The sequence below is a fragment of the Urocitellus parryii genome, chromosome 14 (genome assembly GCF_045843805.1).
Source record: "Urocitellus parryii isolate mUroPar1 chromosome 14, mUroPar1.hap1, whole genome shotgun sequence".
NCBI lineage: Eukaryota > Metazoa > Chordata > Mammalia > Rodentia > Sciuridae > Urocitellus > Urocitellus parryii.
Window position 1 is genome coordinate 16,388,146 of NC_135544.1, and position 12,929 is coordinate 16,401,074.

The 12,929-nt window shown below is 46.1% G+C and overlaps 1 pseudogene; it reads right to left on the reverse strand.

The window, feature by feature from the left end:
• Nucleotides 1-1,369: 1,369 nt before the first annotated feature.
• LOC144250236 (ret finger protein-like 3) lies at nt 1,370-2,761 on the reverse strand (annotated as a pseudogene).
• Nucleotides 2,762-12,929: the final 10,168 nt, after the last annotated feature.

The window sequence follows — 12,929 nt, forward strand, 5'->3', positions numbered from 1 at the left end:
GCCTTAGATGCCCACAGATTCTCCTGTAAACATATGCACTGTACTTGCCTCCCTCCCACCTGCACACAAGCACATACTTCATATCTTGGTCTTTATTAAGGTGTAACTGACAAATAAACATTGCATATATCTAATTGTGTACACTTGATGTTTTATATATGGATACATTGTGAAATGATTGCCAGAAATGTAGTTATCATGTCCAGCACCTCATAAAATTTTCTAGAGGGTCAGAATTAAGACACTTAAGATCTTTGCTCTGTGCACATTTTAAGAATATAATGCAGACATGTTGCCCAGGGTCACTGTGCTGCACATTAGATATCTAGAACTTATTCAACTTGTAGAACTGAAACTCCACACCCATTGAAAATTACACCTTGATTTGCCCCTGGTGAACACCATTCTACTATGTTTCTAAGACTTCACTATTTCAAATCCCACACATAAGTGAGATCATGCAGTATTTGTTTTCTCATATGTCTGGCTCATTTCCTCTAATATGTCTTCCAGTACATCAATATTGTGATGCATATTGCAAATGGCAGGACTGCCTTCCTTTGAAGGTTGGGTCAGGAGACATTGGGTACAGATATTACATTTCTTTATCCATTTCTCTGTGGAGGGATACTCAAGTCATTTCTATAACTGGGTTATGGGAATGCAGATGTTTCCTTTACATGTAGATTTTGTTTTCTTTGCACATATAACTAGAAGACAGGTTTTTGAATTATATACTAGTTGTACTTTTAATTTTTTGAGGAACTCCCTGCTGGTTTCCATAATGAGTATATCAAATTACATTCCCACTTGGGACCAATCAGCAATATCTACAGTACCTGAATGGTCATTAATGCAGATGAGCTCACATCTAGGAAAATATGAGTTACACTGAGTATTGTGAGTGAAAATTGTGTGTTGGGGTTTGGATGGCATATGGACATTTATCTGGTTCTCTGTATGTTCACACACACACAACACACATACACAATTGCTAGTGGATATAAGCTATTGCACCCCTATTTTTTTTAGAAAATCATGTTTCCTTTGGTCAACTCCAATTGATTTCATTCATAACTTGCATAACATATTAAACTGAATGTGAAGAAATAAATAGTAAATTTGCATAATGATCTAAAAATAGGGATATCTCTCCAGTATACAAAATATATAAAGATTTTAGATGAGTTTGATGGTGACAATAATCAATATGTAGCCCTATTTGTACTCTTGTGAATTTAATTAGGTGAACTGCATTCACAAAGTGTTCCATATTTCTCACCTATGACTTTAATATTTGTACCATTCACAATGTGCCTAGATGTGAGGACCAAGTCATCTTCTGTCCATGCTTCTTTGCTGTGGAGGCTTATCTTGCTTGCCCATGATGGGCTAGAAAACTGGACACACCCAGATTCATTAGGGGACAAATACTCAGGACACCCTGGTCACCATTTGGTGGAATTGAAGGAGCAAAAAAATGAGCACAGTGATCCTTCAGCTAAAACTCCCATGAATGTAAAGGGATGGGATTCATCTTCCACATGGAAAAAGGAAATGTTTTCCAGGCCCATAACTAGGACAATGCCCACATGGCTCAGCTTGGGGTCCTCAGTGAGGGGTGTCTGTGGCATAGTGCTGGCAGAGAAGCAGCCATCAGCCCTCAAGTTTATTGTCCAGAACCCAAGATCTGTGGTTAGTTGAATCCATCCTTGTTGGTGAACAGATTCCCTGCATGTGCCCAAGTCCCACTCTGTGCTTGTTCCAACATCCAAATCCTAGTAATGGCGATTGGAGGTGAATCTAGAGAAGCCCAGGACACAGGACTAGGGCAAGTCTCTCATGCTGCAGTGGCTGGTGCTGTTTGATTTTCCCACACCCGACACTCCTGTGGTCATCAGAAAAGATCAGGAGGTTGTTGGCCCTGTCAACATCCAAGGTCATATCCATTGAGAAGGGAAAACACAAAGCTCAGCACATGGGCAGGATCGATCTCCATTCTAAACTTCCAGTACAAAGTCCCAAATCAGACCTTTTCATGAAGCAAATTCCTGGCCACACTGGCAAGTTCTAATTATTACAGGTACCGGGAGATTTTCACCTTAGGTTCATGGGTATCTAGCCATAAGGAAGCTCAGATTCAGTGGCTCTGGTTTGCTTCCTAAGAGTGGTCCCCACCCAGTTTAGGCTCTGCTTCCTACCAACCACTCCAGGCAATCACAGCACACTAAATGTGGAGAACCCTTGCCTAAGCCTCTACAAAGACATCAGCATTCATGTTCAAGATCACAAGGTGATTCTACATGTTATTATGACTGAGAAACATCAATGCCACAGTGACATCACAATTTCAGGAGCCAGACCTTGCCTAGTCACCATATGGAATGCAGAGCCAACTACACAGGTGAATTTTCCTGGCCCTGTAGTGGGGAGGAAGCAGAGTGTGTGATGCATTAATGTGCAACTTCCACATTCTTGGGTTCACCAGTAGAGCAGCTTGCAGCTGGGGCTCCAGTTCCTTGGTAGTGGAAACCAGCTTTCTCAGCTCCTGATTGGGCTTGATGTCCTTTTTTTTTTTTTTTTTCTTTTTTATAGAATGTGGGGCCTACGAGACACCAGAAAGTCTCTCCCATCAGGCTCTTTCTCCAGGGAATCCAAGCAGTTGAGGCAGTAGATGCATCCACACTTTGGGCATATGGTTTTTTTCATGATAGGCCAGGCAGAAGGGACATCTGCATGCTTCTTGAAAGAGTTTAGCCATGTGCCTGTTCAGAGCCAAATGCATAATGGGGGGAATTTTGATGAGTTTCATTAACTCTTAGTTTCAAAAAGCCAGGACTTTTATGTGTGTAAAGTTGTATTACAACTTTTTCATTTCTAGTACAACACCATAATAGTATCTCCCTGTCTTCTTAGATTCCAAGTTCTATTTGGAAAGAAAGTCACTGATATGCTTTGAGCCGAGGTGGAAGAAGGGCCTCTGCTCCTGGGTTCCCTCAACCTGTGTTAATAGATGTGCCCCGATATATGAACTGGTGACATCTATGTCTGAAGAAGTGAGGGTGTTTTCATCTCACGTGCCCAATGGACCCTTAGCAACTATCGTGGATGCAAGTAAGAGATACATCCTTCTGTATCCATTGAACTGAAAGCACCACTCCCTGCCTGCCACTCCTAGAGTGTGTGATCCAGGGTGACACACATGTAGGGAGCAGCACTTCTTGTTTTGAGTACTCTCCAAACTTCCTCTCATCCCCCTGGGGCGTAACTGCTATTGACATCTGAGAAGTGAAAACCAGATACACAGTAGTGGGGTCACCTGCTGTGATGGGATCTCCAGTGCCCTTGCTGCTTCCAGGTTAGCTCAGGTGTCTTCCAGAGTAGCTCAGGGTGGCTCAGAGTAGCTCAGGTGTTGTGTCTAGAGCACACCTAGGCCTCTTATTTGGGAGATCCCTTCCTCTTCCTCTGGCCTTGCCCTCCCCTGCCTCTATACTCAGATTTTGATGGAAATATAGCCAGGAAGGATATTTTTATTTTGATATGTCACAAGTTGACAACACCTTTAATAGAAGTCATAATCCTGTTAGAACATTTTCTTTAATATGAAGATAAAAATGCCATTACCTTATATTAGGTTAGACTTACATACCAATTTTATAAGTTCATTTTAGAGATTTTCTCATCCTTTCTGAGTAGGGATGGTTCTGATATATATTATACACTTAGTAAGCATTGCTTGCTAATCCTAATAGAGATTATTCAGGATGATTGTCAATATTATCAAATGGCATAAATCCATACCTTTCAGGATCAAAGGTGATGGGGCATACATCACATGGAGGAGATTGTAGGTAATCTTTTAACCTTCACTTGCGTTTCCTGTGCTGAAAATTTTTGAGAATTCAGAATTTAAATTGGGCATTGTAATTGGGTAGATCAACCATTAATGTCCTACCAGGTTTCAGGCCCTTCACAGAGTGTGTGGAAATGAGCTGGGTCTGGGAGCAGAGCTTTGGCTGGGAGCGCACATTCTCAACCTCCACTGTTCACAGTGAGGGAAATGGCACTCTTTTTTCCTACCAACCCTCAGTCTTTTTCTGTTAATCCCCTTCTGTGTATTGGGATCTTTACAGCTTTTTCTAAATTTCAAATCATTTGGATCTTACTGTTTTCCTTACCTCACAATTGGTCCCATGTTAAATGAATCTTGTTTAAAAAAAAAAATATATATATATATATATATATATATATATATATATATTAGTTGTAGTTGGACACAATACCTTTATTTTATTTATTTATTTTTATGTGGTGCTGAAGATTGAACCCAGCACCTTGCATGTACTGAGTGCTCTACCGCTGAGCCACAACCCCAGCTGGAATCTCCTTTTTTTGAATTGTTTTTTAAAAAGCAACCTAGTTTTGGTTGTGTTCAAATAGGACTCCTCCTGGGATGAGATGATGTAGAGAGACCTTGACTAATGAATCAGCAGATTGATTCAACTGATCACATGAAGTTCTAGTTCCTTCAGGAAATATCATTTTTCTATCAAATTTCAATCAGTGAGCCAGGTGTGGTGGCACATGCTTGTAATCCCAGTGGCTTGGGAGGCTGAGGCTGGAGGATTACGAGTTCAAAACTAGTCTCAGCAATTTAGTGAGGCCCCAAGCAACTCAGCAAGACCTTGTCTCTAAATAAAATATAAAAAAGGGCTCAGGATGTGGCTCAGTGGTTAAGGGCCCCTGGGTTCAATCCCCAGTATCAAAATAAACAACCAAAACAAAACCCCCAAAATTTCAGTGAATGCAATGTCATCTTTCTCTTTCCCCCATTTGAAAACAGGTCACATTAATGATATTTATATATATATTTATTTTGCACATATTTTTAGGAGGCCTAAATTTGTTCCTATTCAAATGCAATTTGTTTGGTTTAGCCAGGTTAATGGAAAGTTGTTGGATACCTGGTGTTTCATTTCTCAAGTGATCCTTTGGCATATCCTTTTTGCTGGATTCCCTGGTCACTCTATATTCAAATGAAAAGAGAGTCTCCATGGGACTCTTTTCATTGTTGTTATTGTCTTTTATTTTCTGTTTTGGGGAGCTTTAGCTATTGTTATTCATGTTGTTCTTGTTCTTTTTTTGGGAGGGGGTAAGGAGATGTATTTTTTTAAAATATTTTTTTTAGATGTTGATGGACCTTTATTTTATTCATTTATTTGTGGTGCTGAGGATTGAACCCAGGGCCTCACACATGCTAGGCAAGTGCTCTACCACTGAGCTACCACCCCAGCCCCAAGACATATTCTTTTTAATTTTTAATTAATGTATTTAAAAAAAATGGTACTAGGAGGTTAAATTCACTGGATCTTTCCACTGAGATGCATATCCTTTCTTTCTTTCTTTTTTGAGACAGTATCTTGCAAAATTTCCAGGCCTGGCCTTAAATTTGAAATACTCCTGCTTCTGTCTCCACAGTAGCTGGGGTTACATGCATGTACCAACCTGCTCATCACAATTTTTTTTACTTTTTCAGAACTGAGAATTGAACCTGAGACACTTTACCAATGATCTATATCCCTGGACCTTTTAGTTAATTATTTGGAGACATGATCTTTCTAAATTGTCTGCAGCTGGCCAAAATGGAGGTGTGCCCTTGGGGATTTCATTTTGTCCCTGGCTTCCTTCTTACTCACTGTCTCTTCTCACGCTCTCCTTCCTGTTGTGATCTGAGCAGCATTCCTCTGCCACACATTTCTGCCATGGTGTTCTGCCTTACCTCAGGCCCAGAGAAAAGAAGTTAGCTGAGCATGGACTGAACATCTGAAATTGTGTGACTCAAGTAAACGTTTCCCCCTCTAAGATGGTCTTGACAGGTATTTTGGGGAAATCAGGGTCTGGATTCTAGAGGCCAAGCTTGGCAATGCCTGAGTGCAGATACTTCTCAGCCCAGGAGGCCCTGTCTACACACATGGACATCATCTTCCTGAGTGCTCTGCCCAGCTACATGGGGAGCCGGCACAGCTCCTTGGCAACCTCCCAGACTGTGTGCATGGTGACCAGCTTCCCCAGCCCTTCTAAGGATCCTTGAGGTATTTCTCACCATCAGGACGTGTTGTAGACATCCTGATTCCCTAGACATATTCTGAACCTTAAGAGAAAAACACTTGCCATGGTGCCCCTGAGTATCCCCAGGTACAAGCTGGGCCCTGTGTTGTGAAGAAACTGGTCTCTGGCTTAGGCCCTCAGAACTCTGTGCTGCCCCTCAGAGTAGGAGATAACAGATGGCACCTGTCCTCTCAGGCTGAAGCAGACACCCTCTCAGAGAGACATATAGACATAAGAGGGACTGAGGATGAAGAAGGGCTAGAGGCTCATAAGGCACCACCTCAGGACCTAGGAGGAGTCGGGACACCGGGAAGGTTTGGTCCTCCTCTAGCTTTGTCCTCCTGTCTCCTTCCTGCTCCAGCCAGTCTGTGTTTGTGTGTACTTTCTCTCGGTCTCCTTTCTCCCCCTTCTCTCCATCCTTTCTTCATTCTTTACTTTCTCTGTCTTTCCGTCTCCTGCTCCTTTCCTCACACTTGTGCATTCACTTTCCTCTCTCACTCTGTTTGTTTCCCTGTCTCCCTCCTGTCCTCCCTTAATTCTTCACTCAGGCACTGATATACTCTCCCATCCCTACTTCCCATCACACAGAACGCAACATGACCAACATAACCCCACACAGCTCTCAGCATACACATCCTTCACCCAATAGTCCTGCCAGAGATGGACCAGTACCAGTAAAATCCCAAGTCCTCATCTTTGAGAGTGTGTAGATGGTGGGCCAGAGTGAGTTAGGGATCCACCTCAGGTCCTCTGGACCACACCACATGCATGGCTGTCCCCTTGCCTCAAGGAGAATCCTCTCTACCTCCTTGATACTCCAGTAAGCCCCATGATCCACACAGATGAAGCAGGTTTGGAACAGTTCTTCCCAAGCTCAATGTGGTTTGACTCTGTTTTAGTCAGCTTTTTTTTGCTGCTTCCATGTCCACCTCCTTCAGTTATCAATTAATCCCATTAGGGACTAATTCACCGATTGGATTAAGGCTCTCGCAGCCCAATCATTTCTTCTCTGAACTTTCTTGCATTATCTTACACGTGAGCTTTTGGGGGACACCTCATCTCCAAACCCTAACAGGCTCCAACTCAGAGCTTGAAGTCTTGATCCAGAGAACCTAGGTTATACCCTTCTTCAGTAACCCACTAATGCTAACTTGGATCAAAGACTTTATCCAATGTGTGCCTCAGTCCCCCCATCTGCCAAACAGGAGTCATAACAGGACCTGCTTCCCACAACTAATGTAAGGACCAAACTTAGGTTGGTAATCTTTCAAGGCTCAGAATACAATCAGCCCTGAAAACATGCTACTTGATCATTCTTATCATTATATGAAAGAAAGGGTAGGACCCAGGAGATTCCTCCAAAGAGCCCAGTCCCTTTTCTTCAGCCCGAGACAGCCAGAGGTACATCCGTGGTTGGACAAGCTGTGCTCATTGCTCATTCTACCCAAGAAGAATGCGTACCTTGGTGGTCACGGGGGGTCTCTATGAGAGTGAGTGTGGAAGAAGCTGCTCTGCACTTGGCCCATATTCTTGTGATTTGGGTGTTAGTCTGAGGAAGCTCCAGGTTGGATGTTGTCTGAAGCCAGGAAATTTCTCTGAATGTTCACCTTCATTCCCTAAGTTTTGGGGGACACAGGGAAGAGCAAATATAGGGCAACAGTTGGTAAAGAAGGAGCCTTCACCTGTGTCCACCACAGATGATTGCACTTAGTGGACTGGAGGGGACCTGAATTCTTCTTAAAGCATCAGTGTCTAAGAGTGAGTCTTCATTACTTCAGGATACGTCACAAAACACTATGGACTTGGTACCTCTTAGAACAGGAATTATTTCTGGCTTTCTTGAATACTGCAAAGTCCAAGGTCAAGACTCCCTCAGATTTAGGCTCTCCTGCTGAGGCCTTCTCCTGTCTGGGAGACTCCACCTTCTTTCTGTGTTCTCATGTAGAGGAGGAAAAGCTTTGTGTCCCTTCTTCTGAAGGCAAGAATGCCAACATTGGTGTTACACTCACATGACTTCATCCACATCCAATCACCTCTCAAAGACTCCCCTCCCCAAATGGCACCTTGTTAGTAATTAGGGCTTAGTGGTGGTAACTGTCATTCAGTCTGTGACACCAAGCTTATCCAAGGCTGATGTTCTCTGATGTTGTTCATGCTACTTCAGGACAGCCACATGACTAATTTGTGTTTCTCATTTTGGTACTTTTGATATAACTCTAGGCCGTGCTCAGGTTAGATATGCCAAACAATTGCCCAGCCCTGTCCAATCTTTGATCATCAGTCCCATTCCTGAATGACAGCCATGACTTCTCTTTCTCAGGCTTCTTCATTCACACATATTCAACCATCAACCATTTTAGTCGGCACCTCTTGGAGCCCAGCTCTGCGGAGCACAATGAGGAGACAGGTGCAATAAGGCAAATGTGCCCCCATGTGTGTCCCTGCCCAGAAAGGAAGCAGAGATAGTAATTCTGTTAACCAACAGAATTATGAAGGTATGTGCTGCTGTCTAGAAGCCAATGAAGATCCCTAAAGAGGGAACAGCCACAAGGAGTGGGAAAGGTATTACCCAGGGAGCAGGAGGCAGAGTGCAGCCCAGACATACCCAACTGAAGAGGGATGATTTGGAGATGGAGCTCCAGAGCTAGGATGAACTAGTACTCTAGGACAAGTCAACCATGTAGAGATGAATCAGGGTAAGCATGTGATCATTTTCAGGAAAAACTATACCATGCAAATTTAGTCCTTAAAATATGATCCAGGGTATATTTTTTGTTATGGTCATTCATACATCTATAATGAATTTAAATAGCTGTTGAATGAAGTGCATGTCCAATTAAAAAATATATTATCCATGTGTGTATTTGGGCTAGGACAGAGGAGGTTGGAAAATCACTGTTATTAAAAGGTAGAACCAGGATGCAACCTGTAGCACAGTGTCCTGAAGGGATGGAGGAAAACAAAACCAGTGCCCAGGCAGGTGAGGAGGGAAGGAAACTAGGACCAAGTGAACTGCAGACCCCACACAGAGACATCACAGAGGTGATCAGGCTGTATTGAGATATTGAAAGGGGAAGTTTGTCTTCAGGAATAAAAGAGCAACTAGAATGGTAATTTTCTGAGCAAAAGTGATAGCCATAGTTTCAGGATTTTATATACATCACTGGGAAAAGGCAGTGAGGGAAAGGGAATTCCTATAACTAGCACAATATACCCTAGCTAGGTCCAAAACCAAGAAAAATGGCCCAGAGCTTCGATCAGCCAGTGTAGCAGCCAAGCCAGGGGGCGTCCCGCTGAGTGTCCACAAAGTTCTCCTTTGTGCTCCACACTGGTTTGCCTTAGGTCCATCTTGGTTGAAAGTGGGCTCCAGACTTGGACCTGGAGCCTGGAGTGGGTATGCCAAACCCAAAGTTCCCTCCACTCCTAGGAGCCCCAAATACCAAGAATGCCACTTGACCAGGAGTGGTGTGAGCAAAGAGTGAAGTGCTGTCTCTGGTGCTTTTCATCCTGCTGGTAAGTCCCAATCAGACCTGTGGTTACACCTGTGTGTAGCACTGGGGATCTTGGGAAAGACTGGCAGGTTGTGGAGTGGTGTGCAAAATGGGATCCGTGTTCATGTGATACCTACAGTCCTGGCTGCTTTGTGTTGCCACTTAGTGGTTCAGCTGTGGAAGAGCTTAAGCCCATAGCAGGGGCTGGGCTTCGTGGGTTGCCCCAAAGAAAAAGAGTTGTACAGTCAGTCACTGCCCCCCAGCAGCCCTATATGTGGGATGATGGTTCCAGCACTACTAGGATGCTGGAGAGTAGAGCTGGGTCCCTGCACCAGCTGTACACACCAACTTGTGGGTAAAGGGAGGGAGTCAATATTGCCACTGGGTGGGAAGTTCCCATTACAAGGGAGCATCAACAAGAGTATTGGATGGATTTATTCTGGGAAACAGGAGGGGACTGGAAGATGAAAGCCTTGGACAGAGGGGTGGTATCCATAGCATCATCCATGGCAGGCTGAAGGATGATGGTATAGAGTCTCTGCCATCTAAGAAAGAGGCCACCACATGATCCATAATTGGGAAAACCACGAGCAGAGGGGTGTTATGGAGAGAAGCTCTCCCTGTTGCCCATGAACATTCCAGATATGGTCTGAGGAGTGGTGTGTGGAACAAAGGGATGGTTCCTTAGGAGTTGGGGTAGGAGACCCTAAAAGTAGGTGGGCTGGTAGAGACTGGTCCCTTTCCCACCTACTTGTGATACCTAGGGTTGTGCACCTGGGGGAATAGGGGTAGGAGCTGCTATTGAAATCTCCAGCAGATCTGAAAATCACCACCATAGAAGGGGGAGAACTGTCCATGGCAGTGACCTCAGCTTGACAGCTGGCTGCTGGGCCAGGTGCATAGATGCATTGTCTCTAGTGGTGGGAGAGACCCTTGCCAGAGTTATGGGCTAACTGATATTAACCAGGTTGCTGGTGGGCTTAAATTAGAGCAGGACAAGAGGAGGAAAATCCACTTGAGGTTTGAGGATTTCATTCTGCAGGAGGCAGGTTGAAGGGGAAAGGATATGTGGTGTGGGAAAGTGGGAAATGGGAGGTGCAGCAGCTCTTGCCAAGTGAGTAGGGTGTTGATACTAACAATAATACCCATATTGGGACTGGGCCTCAAGGGAGGAGGAGGGTTAGCAGGAAGAGGTAGAAGAAGACAATTAGGGATTCCATACTCATCACTAATTGGTATGGGGAAAGGTAGAGGGACAGACAGCAACAGGGGCAAGCAGCCTGGTTTGCCAAGGGGGTGGTAGCAAGAACAGCTGGGATCTGGGAGGTTTCAGTGGGCTGTAGGTGGGAAGAAAGAAGGGGCAGGCAGAGTGGTGCAGGCTGCTGCATTATCTGTTTTACCCTCCAAGGCCTCCATGTCATCTTCCCTGATATGCTTCTTTTTCCAGCAGAACCTCCTGCAGGGTTCCTAAGTCTTCCTCCATAGAAACAAGAGGACCCTTAGGAGGTGTGGCAGCTCACCTCAATGCCACTGGCAGTGTCAATGATAGATACAGGGCCAGTGGCATGTGTCTTTCTGTTGCGGGGTCTCTGGCTAGCAGCTATGAGTGGAAGATAACTCTCTGATGAGTTAGTTGAAGACTTTTCCTCCTGCATCCACTCTCCTGACTTCTGGAACCCTAGAGAACTGGGCAGAAAGTCTTCATCTAATGCTTTATCTGCTTGCCTGGCAGCATGAAGCAGTCTGGGGTTGCTCAGGGAGCCCTGTTACCTTTGCATCAGGCTGCATCAAAGTCAGCACACCTGCAACAGGGCTGTGCCACCTGGGGCAGCATGGATGTCGGAAGAGAAGTTCACTGGAGACGCTTGGATCCCTCTCTTGCATGGTGTCTCCCTCTTGAAGCTCAGGAGTGAGGTCTTCCTGTGTCTCCAGAGGCTTGGAGGGTGCTACTTCTCCATTGGTGGGGGAACACATTTCCGGATTGTCCTGCATATCTGTCTGTTTGCTCTCCTCCTCCTCCTCCTCCTCCATTTCCTCCCCCTCTCTGTCCTGTGCCACCAAAGCCAGGGCCACTGCTGCTGCCATCAGTTCATGTGGTTGTTTTTGGGCCCTCACATCTGTTTCCTTTTCCAAGGAAAAGGGAGGTATGTGGACAGATGTCTTGGGCTCCTCAGCCTGGTGGACTTGCTTAGGTGGTGAAGGTTGGAGGATCAATCTGAGCTGGGGAGGATGGATCTGGAGGTTCTGGAGGGTTGGAACCTCCTGCGTTTGGCAACCCTTGCTTTCTTCAGAACCAACATGCTCCCCTCCCCGGTCCGGTCCCAGGAGGTGGGAGGTAGGATCCCCAGAGAGGAGTGCAACACCTTCAGGAAAGGGCCTATGTAGCAGCCAGCTGAGCAAGGTACACGAAGAAGGGGAACATGTCAATGTGTCCGCAGGCAAGGCTGATGGCAGATGCTGTGGCCGCAGGGTGATCCCGCCTGGAGCTGGAGGCTGGCAGCTCAGGCCAATCAACAGGAGATGAAAGGCAGACAGGCCAGAGGGTCCGAAGCCGCGCTTGCTGAGGAGACTGCCCATTCAGAGCCCCGGGGTGGGTCCATTCCCGAGAGGAGAGAAGAAACCAAGGCAGCTGGGCTTGGACACCGCCAACTGCCGTTGGCCAAACGCACCCTGTGGCGTCGGTTCTCGTCCTGTGCGGCTGGAACAGTGCACGGAGAAAGGGCGCGCAGGGAGCTCGCGGGACCGACGGTTGGTCACGAGAAGGCGCCCCCGGCAAAGGGCGGGGCCCACCGTCCGCTTCTGAGCAGCACTGGGGCTCCTGGGGAACCCCGCTTTCCTAGAAGGTGTGTGGCGCCATAGGGGCCCCTATGGGTGGAGTTGGGACTGCGGCCAGATCCCACATTGCTCCTGGGTCCTGGGGAGCGGTTCCCAAATCTCCCAGCCCAGGGCGCTAGCTTGGGCACCCACTTATTTGAGTGTCACCGGCCCTCTCCTCGAGACCATCAAAAGGGGCGGAGGGTGGGGTGCGGGGGATGCTGGGACACGGAAGTTTGGTGCTGGTGACGGTGAAAGCACAGCCCCAGGGCAACTCATCCTTCCAGGCCTCTCCTCCCACATCTCCAGGGCCCAGTCTCCGCCTTGCCTTCAGACGAGTCTCTCAAGGTCAGTGCCTCACCTTCTGTGCCTGGGCTCCTGAGGAGAAGGAGCGATACCCTGAGTTTAAGGGTGTGCTTCCAAGGGCCCCATTCCTTCTCCCTAAGCAGATTCCATTCACTTCCCTCAAAACGTTTTGGTAAGAGTATACTGAAGCCCCATACCCTTCCTGAAGTC